At 39.4% G+C, this 14,199-nt stretch overlaps 1 pseudogene; it reads left to right on the forward strand.

Moving 5' to 3' along the window:
- Nucleotides 1-402: 402 nt before the first annotated feature.
- LOC118705010 lies at nucleotides 403-1,321 on the forward strand (annotated as a pseudogene).
- The last annotated feature ends 12,878 nt before the right edge of the window (nucleotides 1,322-14,199 follow it).

Consider the following 14,199-nt stretch of genomic DNA (forward strand, 5'->3'; position numbering starts at 1 on the left):
AACACACCAAAAAACCAAAAAAAAACACAAACAAACAAAAAAACCAACAACAAGAAAAAAATGGTAATAAGTCATCTGACTCTACAACTCAAAGAATTAGAGAGGGAGCAACAAGAAAAGCCCAGAGTGAGCAGAAGGAAGGAGATAATAAATATCAGAGCAGAAATAAATGACATGGAGACAAAAACAAAAACAAGAAAACACACACACACAATACAAAAGACAATGAAACCTAGAGGTGGTACTTTGAAAGGACAAAGAAGATTGATGAACCTCTAGCCATCTCGCCAAGAACCAAAGGGACAGGATGAAAATAAACAAAATCAGAAATGAAAGAGGCAAAATAACAACAGACTCCACAGAAATACAAAGGAATTTAAAAAATACTATGGACAGCTCTTTCCCATCTTGCAAGATGGCTGGTGAAAAGAAAATGGAGAAGCTGGATACTAAAGAGAAGAAGCCTGATACTAAGGAGAAGAAACCAGACACTAAGGAGAAGAAACCTGAAGCCAAGAAGGCTGATGCCGGCGGCAAGGTTAAGGCCCCTAAGAAGGGGAAGCTGCACTGCAGCCGAAACCCTGTCCTCGTCAGAGGAATCGGCAGATATTCCCGGTCTGCTATGTATTCTCGAAAGGCCATGTACAAGAGGAAGTATTCCGCCCCTAAATCTAGGATTGAAAAGAAAAAACAGAAAGTCCTTGCTACTGTCACAAAACCAGTTGGTGGCGACAAGAATGGTGGTACCTGAGTGGTTAAACTCCGCAAAATGCCTAGATATTATCCTACTGAAGATGTGCCTCGAAAGCTGTTGAGCCATGACAAGAAGCCCTTCAGCCAGCATGTGAGGAGACTGCGGGCCAGCATCCCTCCTGGGACCGTCCTGATCATCCTCGCTGGGCGCCACAGAGGCAAGAGGGTGGTTTTCCTGAAGCAGCTGAGCAGTGGCTTGCTACTTGTGACTGGACCTCTGGCCCTCAATCGAGTTCCTCTTCATAGAACACACCTCCACCAAAGTTGATATCAGCGGTGTGAAAATCCCCAAACATCTCACCGATGCTTACTTCAAGAAGAAGAAGCTGTGCAAGCCCAAACACCAGGAGGGTGAGATCTTCCACACAGAGAAGAAGAAATATGAGATTACAGAACAGCGCAAGGTTGACCAGAAAGCTGTGGACTCTCAAATTCTGCCAAAAATCAAAGCTGTCCCTCAGCTCCAGGGTTACCTCCTCTATACGTTTGCTCTCACCAATGGGCTTTATCCTCACAAACTGGTGTTCTGAATTTCTTATAAGAACCCGATTAAATAACTGATATGTTTTAAAAAAATACTATGGACAATTCTATTCTAATAAACTAGACAACCTAGAGGAAATGGACATATTCTGAGAAAAATACATCCTTCCAAAACTCAATCAGGAAGATTCTAAAAATCTCAATAGGCCAATAACTATGGAAGAAATTGATATAGTCATAAAAAAGCTTCCAATAAACAAAGCCCAGGGCCAGACATCTTCACAGGGGAGTTCTACCAAACATTCAAGGAAGAACTAAAACCTATCCTCCTCACACTATTCCAAAAAATTCAAGAGAAAGGAACACTTCCAAGCTCATTCTATGAAGCCAGCATCACCCTAATACCAAAACCAGATAAAGACAACACAATGAAAGAGAATTACAGTACAATATCCTTCATGAACATAGATGCCAAATTCTTCAACAAAATTCTAGCAAATTGGATCCAACAGTACATCAGAAAGATCATACACTATGACCAAGCAGGATTTATCCTGGGGATGCAAAGATGGTACAATAACTGCAAATCAATAAACATGATACATCACATTAACAAACTGAAAGATAAAAATTACCTAGTCATATCAATTAATGCAGAAAAAGCTTTTGACAAAATCCAACACCCTTTCTTGATAAAAACTCTCAACAAGGTGAGAATAGAAAGATCATCCCTCAACATAATAAAAGCCATATATGACAAACCCACAGCCAACATCATACTCAATGGGCAAAAACTAAAACCATTTCCCCTAAGAACAGGAACAAGACAGGGATGCCCACTCTCACCATTCCTGTTTGATATAGTATTGGAAATACTAGCCATTGAGATCAGATAAGAAGAAGAAATAAAAGGCATCCAAATTGGAAAAGAAGAAGTAAAACTGTTCTTATTTGCAGATGACATATACTGTCCATAGAAAACCTTAAAGACTCCATCAAAAAATTATTAGACTTAATAAATGAATTTGGCAATGTAGCAGAATACAAATTAATGCCAAGAAATTTATGGCATTTCTATATACCAATAATGAATAATGAACTTACAGAGAGACTAATAAAGCAATCCCATTTAACATTGCACCAAAAAAATTAAGATACCTAGGAATAAACTTAACTAAGGAGGTAAAAGACCTATAAGTGGAAAACTACAGGACACTGAAAAAAGAGATAGAGGAATATGTAAACAGATGGAAGAACATACCATGTTCATGGTTTGGTAGAATAAACTTCATAAAAATGTCCATACTATCCAAAGCAATCTATAGATTCATTGCACTCCCCATTAAAATACCAATGGCATATTTCACAGACCTAAAACAAACTTTCCAAAAATTCATCTGGAATAAAAAAATACCCTGAATAGCTGCAGCAATCTTGAGAAAGAACAAAGTAGGTGGGATTTCTATACCAGAAATCAAACTGTATTACAAAGCCACTGTTCTCAAAACAGCATGGTACTGCACAAGAACAGACAAACACTGAATGGCCAGATAATTATGATATCTTGAATGCATAATAATCTGGCCACTCAGTGTGGTCCAGTGCATGAATTCGTTCATGTGTGGGTCTGGCCAGCCTGGCCAAGGGGAGGGAACATGGGCAGTTGGCCGGCCTGCCTGCTGGTCGAATTCCTGGTTTGGTTGAGGGGACAATTTTCATATTAGACTTTTATTATATAGGATAAACATTGAGCGGTCAGATTATTATGCATTCAGAGATCATAATAATCTGGCCACTCAGTGTACAGATCAATGGAATAGTATAGAGAACCCAGAAATTGATCCAAGCCACTATGCTTAATTAATATTCAACAAAGAAGGCATGAACATACAATGCAGTCAAGACAGCCTCTTCAGTAATTGGTGTTGGGAAAATTAGACAGATACATGCAAAGAAATAAAACTAAACCGCCAACTTACACATTACACAAAAATAAATTCAAAATGGGTAAACAACTTAAACATAAACCCTAAAAATACTAAAGGAATACACAGGCAGCAAAATCTAAGACATATACCAAATCAAATTCTTCACCACTACTGCTCCTAGGACAATGGAAACTAAAGAGAAAATAAGCAAATGAGACTACATAAAAATAAAAAGCTTTTTCACAGCAAAATAAACTATCAACAAAACAACAAGAAAGCCCACTGCATGTGAGAACATATTTGCCAATGTTATCACTGATAAGTGTTTAATATCTAACATTTACAGGGAACTCATACAACTTAACAATAGGAAGATAAACAACCCAATCAAAAAATGGGCAACGGACCTAAATAGATACTTTTCGAAAGAAGACGTAAGGAAAGCCAAGAGGCATATAAAAACATGTTCAAAGTCACTAATCATCAGATATACAAATCAAAATGAAAATGAGGTACCATCTAATACCTGTCAGAATGGCTCTATCATCAACAAAGGACAAGTGCTGTCGAGGATGCAGAGAAAAAGGAACCTCGTGCACTGCTGGTGGGAATGCAGACTGGTGCAGCCACTGTGGAAAACAGTATCAAGTTTCCTCAAAAAATTAAAAATGGAACTCCCATTTGACCCAGTAATCCCACTCTAGGAATATATCCCACAAAACTAGTAACACCAATTAGAAAGGATATATGCACCCCTTTGTTCACAGCAGCACAATTCACTATAGCTAAGATTTGGAAACAGCCCATCAGCAGATAAATGAATTAAAGAACTGCAGTACATCTACACAATGGAATACTACACTGAGGGAAAAAAGGAGTTCTTACTATTTGCAACAGCATGGATGGAACTGGAGAGCATTATGCTATGTGAAATAAGCCAGTCAGAGAAAGATAAATCACATGATCTCACTCATTTATGGAATATAATGAACAACATAAATTGATGAAGAAAAACAGATCCAAAGACAGAGAAACATTCATCAGACCATCAAACCTCAGAGGGAAGGTAGGGGAGGGTGAGAGTCAGGGGGAGAAATCAACCAAATGACTTGTATGCATGCATATAAGCCTAACCAATGGACACAGACAATAGGGGGTCAATGAGGGCATGAGTGGGGGGATGGGTAGATAAGGGGGGATAAGGACACATATTTAACAGCTTAATCAATAAAAAATTTAAAAAATAAAATAAACAATGCACCTTCAAAACTAAACACACACACACACACACACACACACACACACACAAGCTCTCCAAGATGGGCCCAGACACTGCCAACCCTATTTCCTTAGAGAACATGGTTTCTTTCTGGAACTTGAGCTCTTCCTAAATTAAGTTTATAGTGTTGCTAGGTCATTATGCCCATATGATAGGACCCAAACCACAGAGGCAGCAACAGTAAAATGTGACTTTATAAAAAAAAAATACTGCAAATGAGTTTTGAAAAGAAATTGAAAATGCTTTTTTCAAAGCTGTTCCACAGTGATTAAGATGATGATGTTTTGTTTTATTCCTTTACCAATAACAGTGTTGAGATCTTATTGGCAAGAATTTGATTTAAATTCAGAACGTAGTCAGCCACAGTAACAGCTTAACTCTCACTTTAATATTTCTCATGTTTTTGTTGCTTTTCCCTCTGGGAGAGACTCATAAGGAAATATCTTTGTCCTCTCAAGGTGTGGCCATTTGATATGGCTCAGGATGAACATGGCACCTTAAAATTAAACCAGCAAGTTTTGTCTCTCAGTGGCAATGGTATTGCTCCAGATAGAGGATCTATGAGGCATCTTTGGCAAAACACCAGCTTTAGTGTGCCTTCATATCTGGCTGAGATGGGATGTCTCTACACACTTCAAAGCAAAAACACATACTCTGCACACTCCAGGGATGGATCCAGGCCATAGCACAGTCTGCGGTGGCAAAAGGCCCAAGTTCCTAGATGGCATGGACACTGGCTTTCCAATCTTATCATTAGCCAGGGAGATCTGGCTAAAGGTGAGCATGGGCCAAGAAGCAGTAGTGACTAAAGTAAATAGGTATTTTCCAGGCACTCCAGTTGCTTTACAGATTGTAGCACAAAGCTGATAGAAATGTAATCATTCTCCCAATATATAGTACTGCTTGCTAGGTACCCTTGACATTGACCAGAGTCTGGGCTTTGGGCACTCTGGTGGGATCTTCTTGTTATCATTAGTGTCACATTGTGTTTTCTAAACTCAGGGGCTTCTTTACCAAGTCATTTTCAACAAAGGTACTTCTACCTTAAGGCCGGTCCTATCACAGCCTGGTCATTCTTATATAACAACCTACCTAGTCACCCTGGCAAGAACTGCCTACATTTGTGAGACAATGAACTCCGGGAGGACACCTGCCCAGCTGCAGTCAGTTCTGTTTAAATGGAGTAGGCTAATTTGTTGGGGCTTTGCTGTGATTGAACATGTGTGTTTGGAATGAGATTTAATTTAAATTTAAATCTCATTAGTAGTGTCTCATGTGTAAGACTTTCCAAACTGAGGAGATAAACGAGATGGTTCATACCCTGTGTGAGGAATGTAATTGTTGCTTTGAGTGTTGCAGAATTGGATGGGCTGTTTGTTAGCTGAAGGTGGCAGTCTCTGGATGGTTACTTTGTTTTGTTTTAAATTATTTTCCATAGCAGATTGGGGAGAGGTTACTTTTGACTAAAAAGGTTTTTTTTAGGAGCAAATTGCTTTTGCCATCAGTCTACGCCCTTCTTCCACCTGGTTGCCATGACAGCAGCCGGTATCCTTGAAGAAATATTCAGGTACAGGGGGATCAAGAGACCAAGTAATCCCAGAGGATACTCCCAGCTCTGATGTTCCCAAACTATAGAAATCAAAGATCAATTAGTGGGGGGAAATATTTGCAAATCATTTATTTGATAGGGGAATTATCCAGAATATCTAAAGAAGGCAACAAAAAAAAGACAAATAACCCAATTAAAAATGGGCAATCTGAATAGACACTTCTACAAATCAAATATACACATGGCCAGTGAGTACATGAAAAGATGCTCAACATCACTAATCATTAGGGAAATTCAAATCAAACCTACAATGAGAGAACACTTCATAACCACTAGCTTGGCTATAATTTAAGAAAAAGGAAAATAAGTGATGTGATGGTGTGATGAAATGGGGATCTTCATATATTACCAGTGGGAATATAAAATGGTGTAGAGACATTAGAAAATAGTTTAGTTAGTTCCTCAAAAAGTTGAACATAGAGTTTCCATGTGACCTAGCAATTCTACTCTTAGGTATTTACCTCAAATAACTGAAAATATATGTCCAAGCAAAAAGTTGTATACAAATGTTTATATTAGTGTTCTTTATAATAGCAAAAAGTGGAAACAACTAAAATTTCCATCAATGAATAACTGTGTAAACAAAATGTGGTATATCCATATTATAGAATATTCATCAGCCATGAAAAGAATGAAGTACAGATACATGCTATAAGATGGATGAACCTTAAATACATTAAGTAAAATAAGCTAATCACTCAAGGACACACACTGTATGATCCCATTTATCTAAGTGTCAACCATAGGTAAATCTATAGAAACATAAAGCAGATTAGTGGTCTCCTGGGGCAAGGGAGAATGGGGGACTATCTGGAAATAACTAGAGTTTCTTTTTTGAAATATTCTGGAGTTAGATAGTGGTGATAATCTTGTGAATATATTAAAAACTACACTTTTTCAAATGGTGAATTTTATGGCATATGAATTATATCCCAATTTTTAAAAATACAATAAACAGTTAAAAAAAAAAAAAGATGAGTTGGGACTCCTCACTGCCTATCAAAGGAATGCTTGTTAGCTATTAACCTTTGTGAGATCTGGCATCTATGAACTTTAGCCTTTGTTCTTCCCACCTTCTAAAACCTATTTGATCTTGATCTCTATGATAAGCTGCAAGTAGGGGCAGGAATAACATATAGGACTGGGCCTTAATTCTTCAGCCTCAACGAGTACCAATGCTGAGAGAAACATGTATCTAAAGAATTTTATAGAAACTGACTAAATGTCATAGTTAAGAATATGTGTTCTGGAGCTAACCAGTGTGGGGTTTGAATTCTAGGGTCCTACTTTATGATTGTGTGGCTTGGGCAAGTCATTTAACCTCCCTGAGCCACTATATCCTCTTGTATAAAATCAATAATCTCAGCACCCACCTCCCCAGTATTGTTGTGAGGATTAAATGCATATACAGCCTTTAGCACAGTGCCTGGCATATGATTAGTACTTGATACATGGTCCATATGGCTTGGTTGTGGTGGGGGGCAGGGTACCACAGTGGGCAGTATACCAGTGTGCTTGATTTAGGAGAGTTCCAGTCCTTTCTCTTACTTACTATCTATGACTTTGGGCAATCACCTACCCTCACTGATCCTCAGTTTCTTTATCTATAAAAGTAGATACTTACCCTGCTTTTTCACCTATACCAATATGCCTCTGAAGCCTTTTTAATGAGGAAAAAGGATCTGCATGGCTTTGAGGGAAGGCACTTCTGTTTCAGAGAACTTGGTTCCACATGTCTCAAAATGGTACATCCTGAGCCAGCATCTGCCCTCTTTTCTAGCTACTCTCTTCCAATGGGCCATGGCATGTCCCAAATGCCCAAGGAAGGGCACTCTACCCAAGCAAGGCCACAGCCCAGTGGTGTAGACCAGGGCTCCAGTCCCAACTTCGCCATGGGCTCTGAGATCTTGGGCATGTTTTCCATTTTGCCATCTTGTCAAAGAGGAGCCTGGTCTGGATGATGTCTAGGGTCTGTCCAAGTCAGACTTCAGTAATTACTTTCTGGTATATACCATTCCCTCCTGCCTTCCCTCCCTTGGATGGGAAGGGAGGTCTGAGGGCCCAGGTGAGCCTCTCTGTTGTTTGTTTTGATTCTCAGTCTGTGATGAAGAGCCCACTTGTGCAGCTCTCATATGAGCACTCACCATTTTTGCCAGCCCATGAGTCACTAAAACCGATACACTACCATCACAGAGTGCTTTTTAGCTCTGCTCAAAGTACTTTTAGAAAAAAGGTCATCCTCAGCTTAAGTGAGCATAATGGGAAATTGACCTAAATATTATTTGTTTGCCAGTCCCTTCTTCTTGATTGTAAGCAGATCCAAGTGGGGCTCCTTCTTTATTTTTTTATTGTGGTAAAACATACATATCATCAAATTTACCATTTTAACTATTTTGAAGTGTAAATTTCAGTGGCATTAAGTACATTCAGATTTCTGTGCAATCATCACCACCATCCATCTCCAAAACTCTTCATTTTCCCAAATGGAAACTATATTTCCATTAAACAACAACTCTTCATTTCCTCCTCCCCATAGTCCTTGGCTACCACCACTCTACATTCTGTTACTATTAATTTGAACATTCTAGGTATCTCATAAAAGTGGATTGATACAGTATTGTCTTTTTGTGGCTGGCTTATTTCACTTAAGGAATAATGGCTTCAAGGTTCATCCATGCTATAGCATGTGTCAGATTTTCCTTCCTTTTTAAGGCTGAATAATATTCCATTGCACAGATGGACCATATTTTGTTAATCTATTTATCAATCCATGGACATTTGAGTTGTTTCCCAAGTGGAATTAGTTGATATAAAAAGTCCAATTCTGGGAAGAGAAAGGAGGCAGACACAGGCAAGGGGAAGGTTAAGAAATAGGGTGTCAGCCTACCCCAGGATCATCCCCTTCCCCTGTCTCTCCATCTCCTTGCAAAGCTTGGTCCTGAGTGAGGAGGAAGAAAAGCTGAGGAGCCCTTGGAAGAGAAAGACACTGAACTAAGAAGTAGGTGGGCACTGTCACATCTCTACCCAGCCAGACAGCAGTGACTAAGGTGAACTTCCCTCTAGGACCCTTTTTGAAAGAGGGCTACTGTGATTCTCCCTGTTCTGTAAACAATTCCATTAAAACCCACCCTTTCAACACTTGATCTGGAAGATTCTAGGATAGTGGCCTGCCTGTGAATCATAATGCAACTTGGGAGGACAGAAAGGCTTCCATCTGCATATGTCTTTACAAAAGTCTTTAGAATTTAGCAATCTGCTGGGCTGGTACTAAGGCTAAAAGAATAACAATAGTTCCGAGGTCAATGCATGTTAAATACATCATAGCCATTATACAACCTGGAATGAATTTTGAATGTAGCCCATTGGCCAAATTTGAATATCTGATTTTATGTACCTTTGTTGAAAGGAAGCCTCCTTTAAAACTATTTGCCCAGAACCATAAATGTACACATATTTGTGGAATCACAAAATCACTCTTTCTTTCTTATGCTCCTGTCTCCTTCCAGCACATCTTGGTGGCCAAATACCCACAATTGATGGGTTCTTCTAAAGCATTTGCTGACAATTCTTAAACTAAAGGAGTATGCCTTCAGTGTTTCTGTCCTTTGCCCTAGGACCCCCTTTTCCTTATTTAAGACAGATGGGAAGTGGTGGTTCAAAAGTCCCAGAGTTACAGCCCATGTTTTCATAAAACACAAATTTCATAAAACACAAATTTCATAAAACACCTTGGGGTACTTCATTTCATCTAGGAAGAGTTTATATCATGGACTGTGAATGACACAAGCATTCTGCTTGATGGAACCAAATGCAGATACATGCTGGTAATTTTCTGATGAAACCATCAGTGTTGAGAGCACTCCTTCTCTCAGAACCCGCATATGGAGCTCTTCAAGTTAAACATGTTTTAAAAAGAGGGTTCAACACACAAATTTGACAAATCTAGGCTGTGCTGGACATTTTCGTAGAAAAAGCAAAATGCTTCTCTTTTTCAAAGAAAATTATTTTTTGTTTTTAAATCTTTATTGTTGAGAGCATTAAGATGTCCCCTCATTTTCCTCCCATTGCCCCCCTCCACCTGGTTCCCACCCCGCCCCAGGCCGTCACCCCCCTATTGTCTATATCCATAAATAATGTTTATATGCATATAAGAACTTTTAATCTCTTCCCACTCCCACCCCATCCCCCACATTTTCTTTGAGATTCGTCCGTCAGTCTGTTCCATGTTTCCATGCCTCTGGTTCTATTGTATTTTATTCATCAGTTTATTTTGTTCATTAGATTCCTTGTTTACTTATTTTGCTTTTTAGATTCAGCTGTTGATAGATATGTATTTATTGCCATTTTATTGTTCACATTTTTATATATTTTTTTCTTCTTCTTCCTCTTCTTAAAGAATGCCTTCAACATTTTATCTAGTACTGGTTTGGTGGTGATAAACTCCTTTAGCTTTTTCTTGTCTGAAAAGATCTTTATCTGTTCTTCAATTCTAAATAACAGCTTTGATGGATGAAGTGATTTTGTTTGTAGGACCTTGCTATTTGTCACTTGGAATATTTCTTACCACTCCCTTCTGGCCTGCAAACTGTCAAAAATCAGCTGACAGTCATATGGTCACTTCCTTGTATGTAACTAACTGCTTTTCTCTTGATGGTTTTAAGATTCTGTCTTTGTCTTTAATCCTTCTCATTGTAATTATGATGTGTCTAGGTTTGGGCTTCTTTGGGCTCCTCTTGTTTGGGACTCTATACTTCCTAGACTTGTAAGTTTATTTCTTTTACCAGCCAGTGGAAGTTTTCTGTCATTATTTCTTCATATAGGTTTTCAATTTTTTGCTCTCTTTTCCTTCTGTCACCCCATAATGTAAATGTTGGTACGCTTGAAGTTGCCCTAGAGGCTCCTTACACTATCTTCATATTTTTAGAATCTTTTTTATTTTTGCTCTTCTGATTGGGTGTTTCTTGCTTCCTCATATTCCAAATTGCTGATTTGATTCTCAGAAACCTCTACTCTACTGTAAAATCCATGTAAATTAGTCTTTATTTTAATTAATGTATGATTAAAATTTCTGACTGGTCATTTTTCATGTCTTTGACATTCTTACTAATATCCTTAGAAGTCTCACTAAGTCTCTTGAAGTTCTTTTTGATTCCCTTAGAGCTCTCATTAAGATCCTTGAGCATTGACAGACAGTTTGAAATGGAATTGCCATGGCCTAGAGCAAAGAATATCCTTATATGATATTATTCTATTATGTCATTATAATTTTTCCCAGATTTGTGTTACCCCCCTTACCTATAATAGTACCTCACACCCTTGGGAATCAATAAAAAAAATCATCTGTTTGGTGCTTGGAGACAAAGGTAACACATCTCTTGATATTTTAGAATTACAACAATTATCCCAAACAAACTTACAAATCAATTCTTTGAATGTCTGGCAGCAATTTAAAAAAGACATGAAAGGATTTAATCTCTTACACTGTGTAGAGGGCCCCCTGGGAAGGCACCTGAGCATTCTATATTGTCCCTCTTGCCCTTTTGACCAAGAAGGACCCTCTTCTCATGGTCCAGTTGCCCACAGCTGTTTTCTGAGCTTTCAGTTCATGCCAAGGTTGAAGCATCATGGTGGCTGGTACCATGGATCTGTCTCTAGCCCAGTGGGGTGAGCTGGGCCCTCCCTGGAGAAGAAATCTGGGTTCCCCATGATATGTGATCAGTGCTGGGGCCTTGCCAGCAGGTAAGGGGATCCCAAGGCAGGTGCTGGGTGTGGAGACCATGGGGGTATAGACTACTAGGGAGACAGAACTGAACCTCACATCACCCTGCTTGGCCCCAGAGGATGGCTAGTTAGCCAGAGACAGGTAAGATTCCTCAGGGAAGGAAAAACCTCAGATAGGCACAGTCGTAGAGGGGCCATCAGGAGAGAACTTGGGGGTCAACAGAGGTGGGGCACGGACTCTTACCCTCCCAACTTTGCAGGAGCCTGAACCTTCACCCCTTCTGAGGGAGGTCTGCTGCCCCCATGGCTGCTTCCCTTCCCATGAACAGCTCAAATTGGGACCCCGGTAACAGAGACTTCACTGACACCAGCTACCCTCTCACTGCAACAAGATTTGTTTGAGTTGTCTTGTACCCATGGTGTGGGGAAGTTGGTTTTTGATATATAAATCCAGCCTAGTACCAAGAAGGCAAATAATCCTTTCCACTAAGATACACAGGGTAAAATAAGATTGTTGTTAGAATGTTAAGTTTGACAGTAGAATAGTAGTCAAGTTTTCAGAGTCATTAAAATTGGCTAATTGAAATAAGTGAATATTCTAGAAAAATTTATTGTACTGTGCAAAAAGCTGTTCCTAAGGTGCTAACAAAAATTTTTATTGGCAGTTCATCTCATGATAAAATTGAGTAACATGTAATGAACCTAAAACAGTCATATTTTAGTGCAAAAAATTAAAATGTAAAAGCTATCCAGACTACATTATAAAGTTTCCAAAAGCCTCCTAATATTTAAATTAAAAATGGGGTGATAGTAGAAGAATATCATGTAAGGAAAAATATCCTGTAAGTAAATTACATCTAGAAAATTTTTACTTTAGAAAATTAACTTTCATTTGTAATGCTAACAGCAAGACACCCATAAAAAACACACATGGTGTCAAACAAGCCAGAGAAAAATAATTTGGGCAAAAAATGAAAAAGGATCAAAAGTCAAATTTATAGAAAATATTCCTTTATTAACTTTTGGTCGAGAATATGTTTGTATATTTTCAGAAAACAGCTCTGAGACCATGTGGATTCCTGCAACAGAGAGGAATTGATAGGACTACTCCAGCCATGAAAACAGAAGAGAATCAGTCCAGAGATGGAAGACACTGATGACACCTTGCCACACTAACAGACAGCAGCTGTGTGCTGCTGAAGGTTACCCAGGACCAAACCAGAGAGGGTGGGACCTGCATCACCACCATTTGTCCACCATCCAGACCTGAAATATCATTGCTGACATGTACACATAAGGAACTGTTTGACATTGAAATTGAGACTCAAAAGATCTGTTGGCCCAGAAAGAAACTCACTACAGACTGATTCATTTGCCTCTCAGCATAACCATTATTGCTTGTCGCATTTTCGGTTCTTATAAGTGTATTTCTTGTATCACATGATCTCACACATCTAGGGGAAACGATGAACAACATAAACTGATGAACAAAAACAGACCCAGAGACAGGGAAGCATTGATCTTACTGTCAAACATTAGAGGGAAGGTAGAGGATGGTGGGTAAAAGGGGGAGAGTTCATGCATATAAGCCTAACCAATGGTCACGGACAACAGGAGAGTGGGGCCATACTTAGGGAGAGGTTTGGGATGGGAATGGGGGGGATGAGGACAATTATGTGATACCATAATCAATAAAGAAATAAAAAAAAGATCCTTGAGCAACCTTATAACCACTGATGTGAACTCTGTATCCAGTAGTTTGCTTGCTTCCATTTCATTTATTTATCTTCCTGTAGATTTCTTTTGTTCTTTTATTTGTGAAATATTTCTTTGTTTCTGCATTTTGGCTGCTTCCCTTGGTTTGTTTCTATATATTAAGTAGAGCTTCTATATCTCCTGGAATTGGTAGAGTGGCCTTTCATAGCAGGTGTTCTCTAGGGCCCAGTGGCTCAGCCACCCCAGTCACTTGAGTATAGCACTCTAGGTGTGCCCCTGTGTGGGTTGTGTGCACAGTCTTGGAGTTGAGCTTTGATTGATGTTGGCATCACTGGGAGGAGTTGACCTTTAGGCCAATTGGTTGTGAGGACCAGCTGTGACTACAGTGGAAGAGTTGGTTTGCAGGAGACACCCCTATGAAGCAGAACTTCCTTCAGTGAGGCTCTGGTGCTCACTGAGTCTGCCCCTTGAGTGTGTGGCTTGTGGATATGTAGAGTTGTAATCTGGTATGGTCTGAAGCTATCCCCCAGGTGCACTGGCTCTGTTGCCTTCTGTGAGGTGCAAAGTCAGCCACTGCCTGGGGCTAGCCAGCAGGAGCTACAAAGGGATCTGCAGATAGCTGCTATTTGTATTGGGTTTGGAAGTGCCCAGGAAAGGACTAGTTGGTGAAGCAAGGCAGGCTGGTGCTTGTGCTGGGACTTGGGCCTTGG

This window comes from Pipistrellus kuhlii, unplaced genomic scaffold (genome assembly GCF_014108245.1).
Source record: "Pipistrellus kuhlii isolate mPipKuh1 unplaced genomic scaffold, mPipKuh1.p scaffold_m20_p_49, whole genome shotgun sequence".
Classification (NCBI taxonomy): Eukaryota; Metazoa; Chordata; class Mammalia; order Chiroptera; family Vespertilionidae; genus Pipistrellus; species Pipistrellus kuhlii.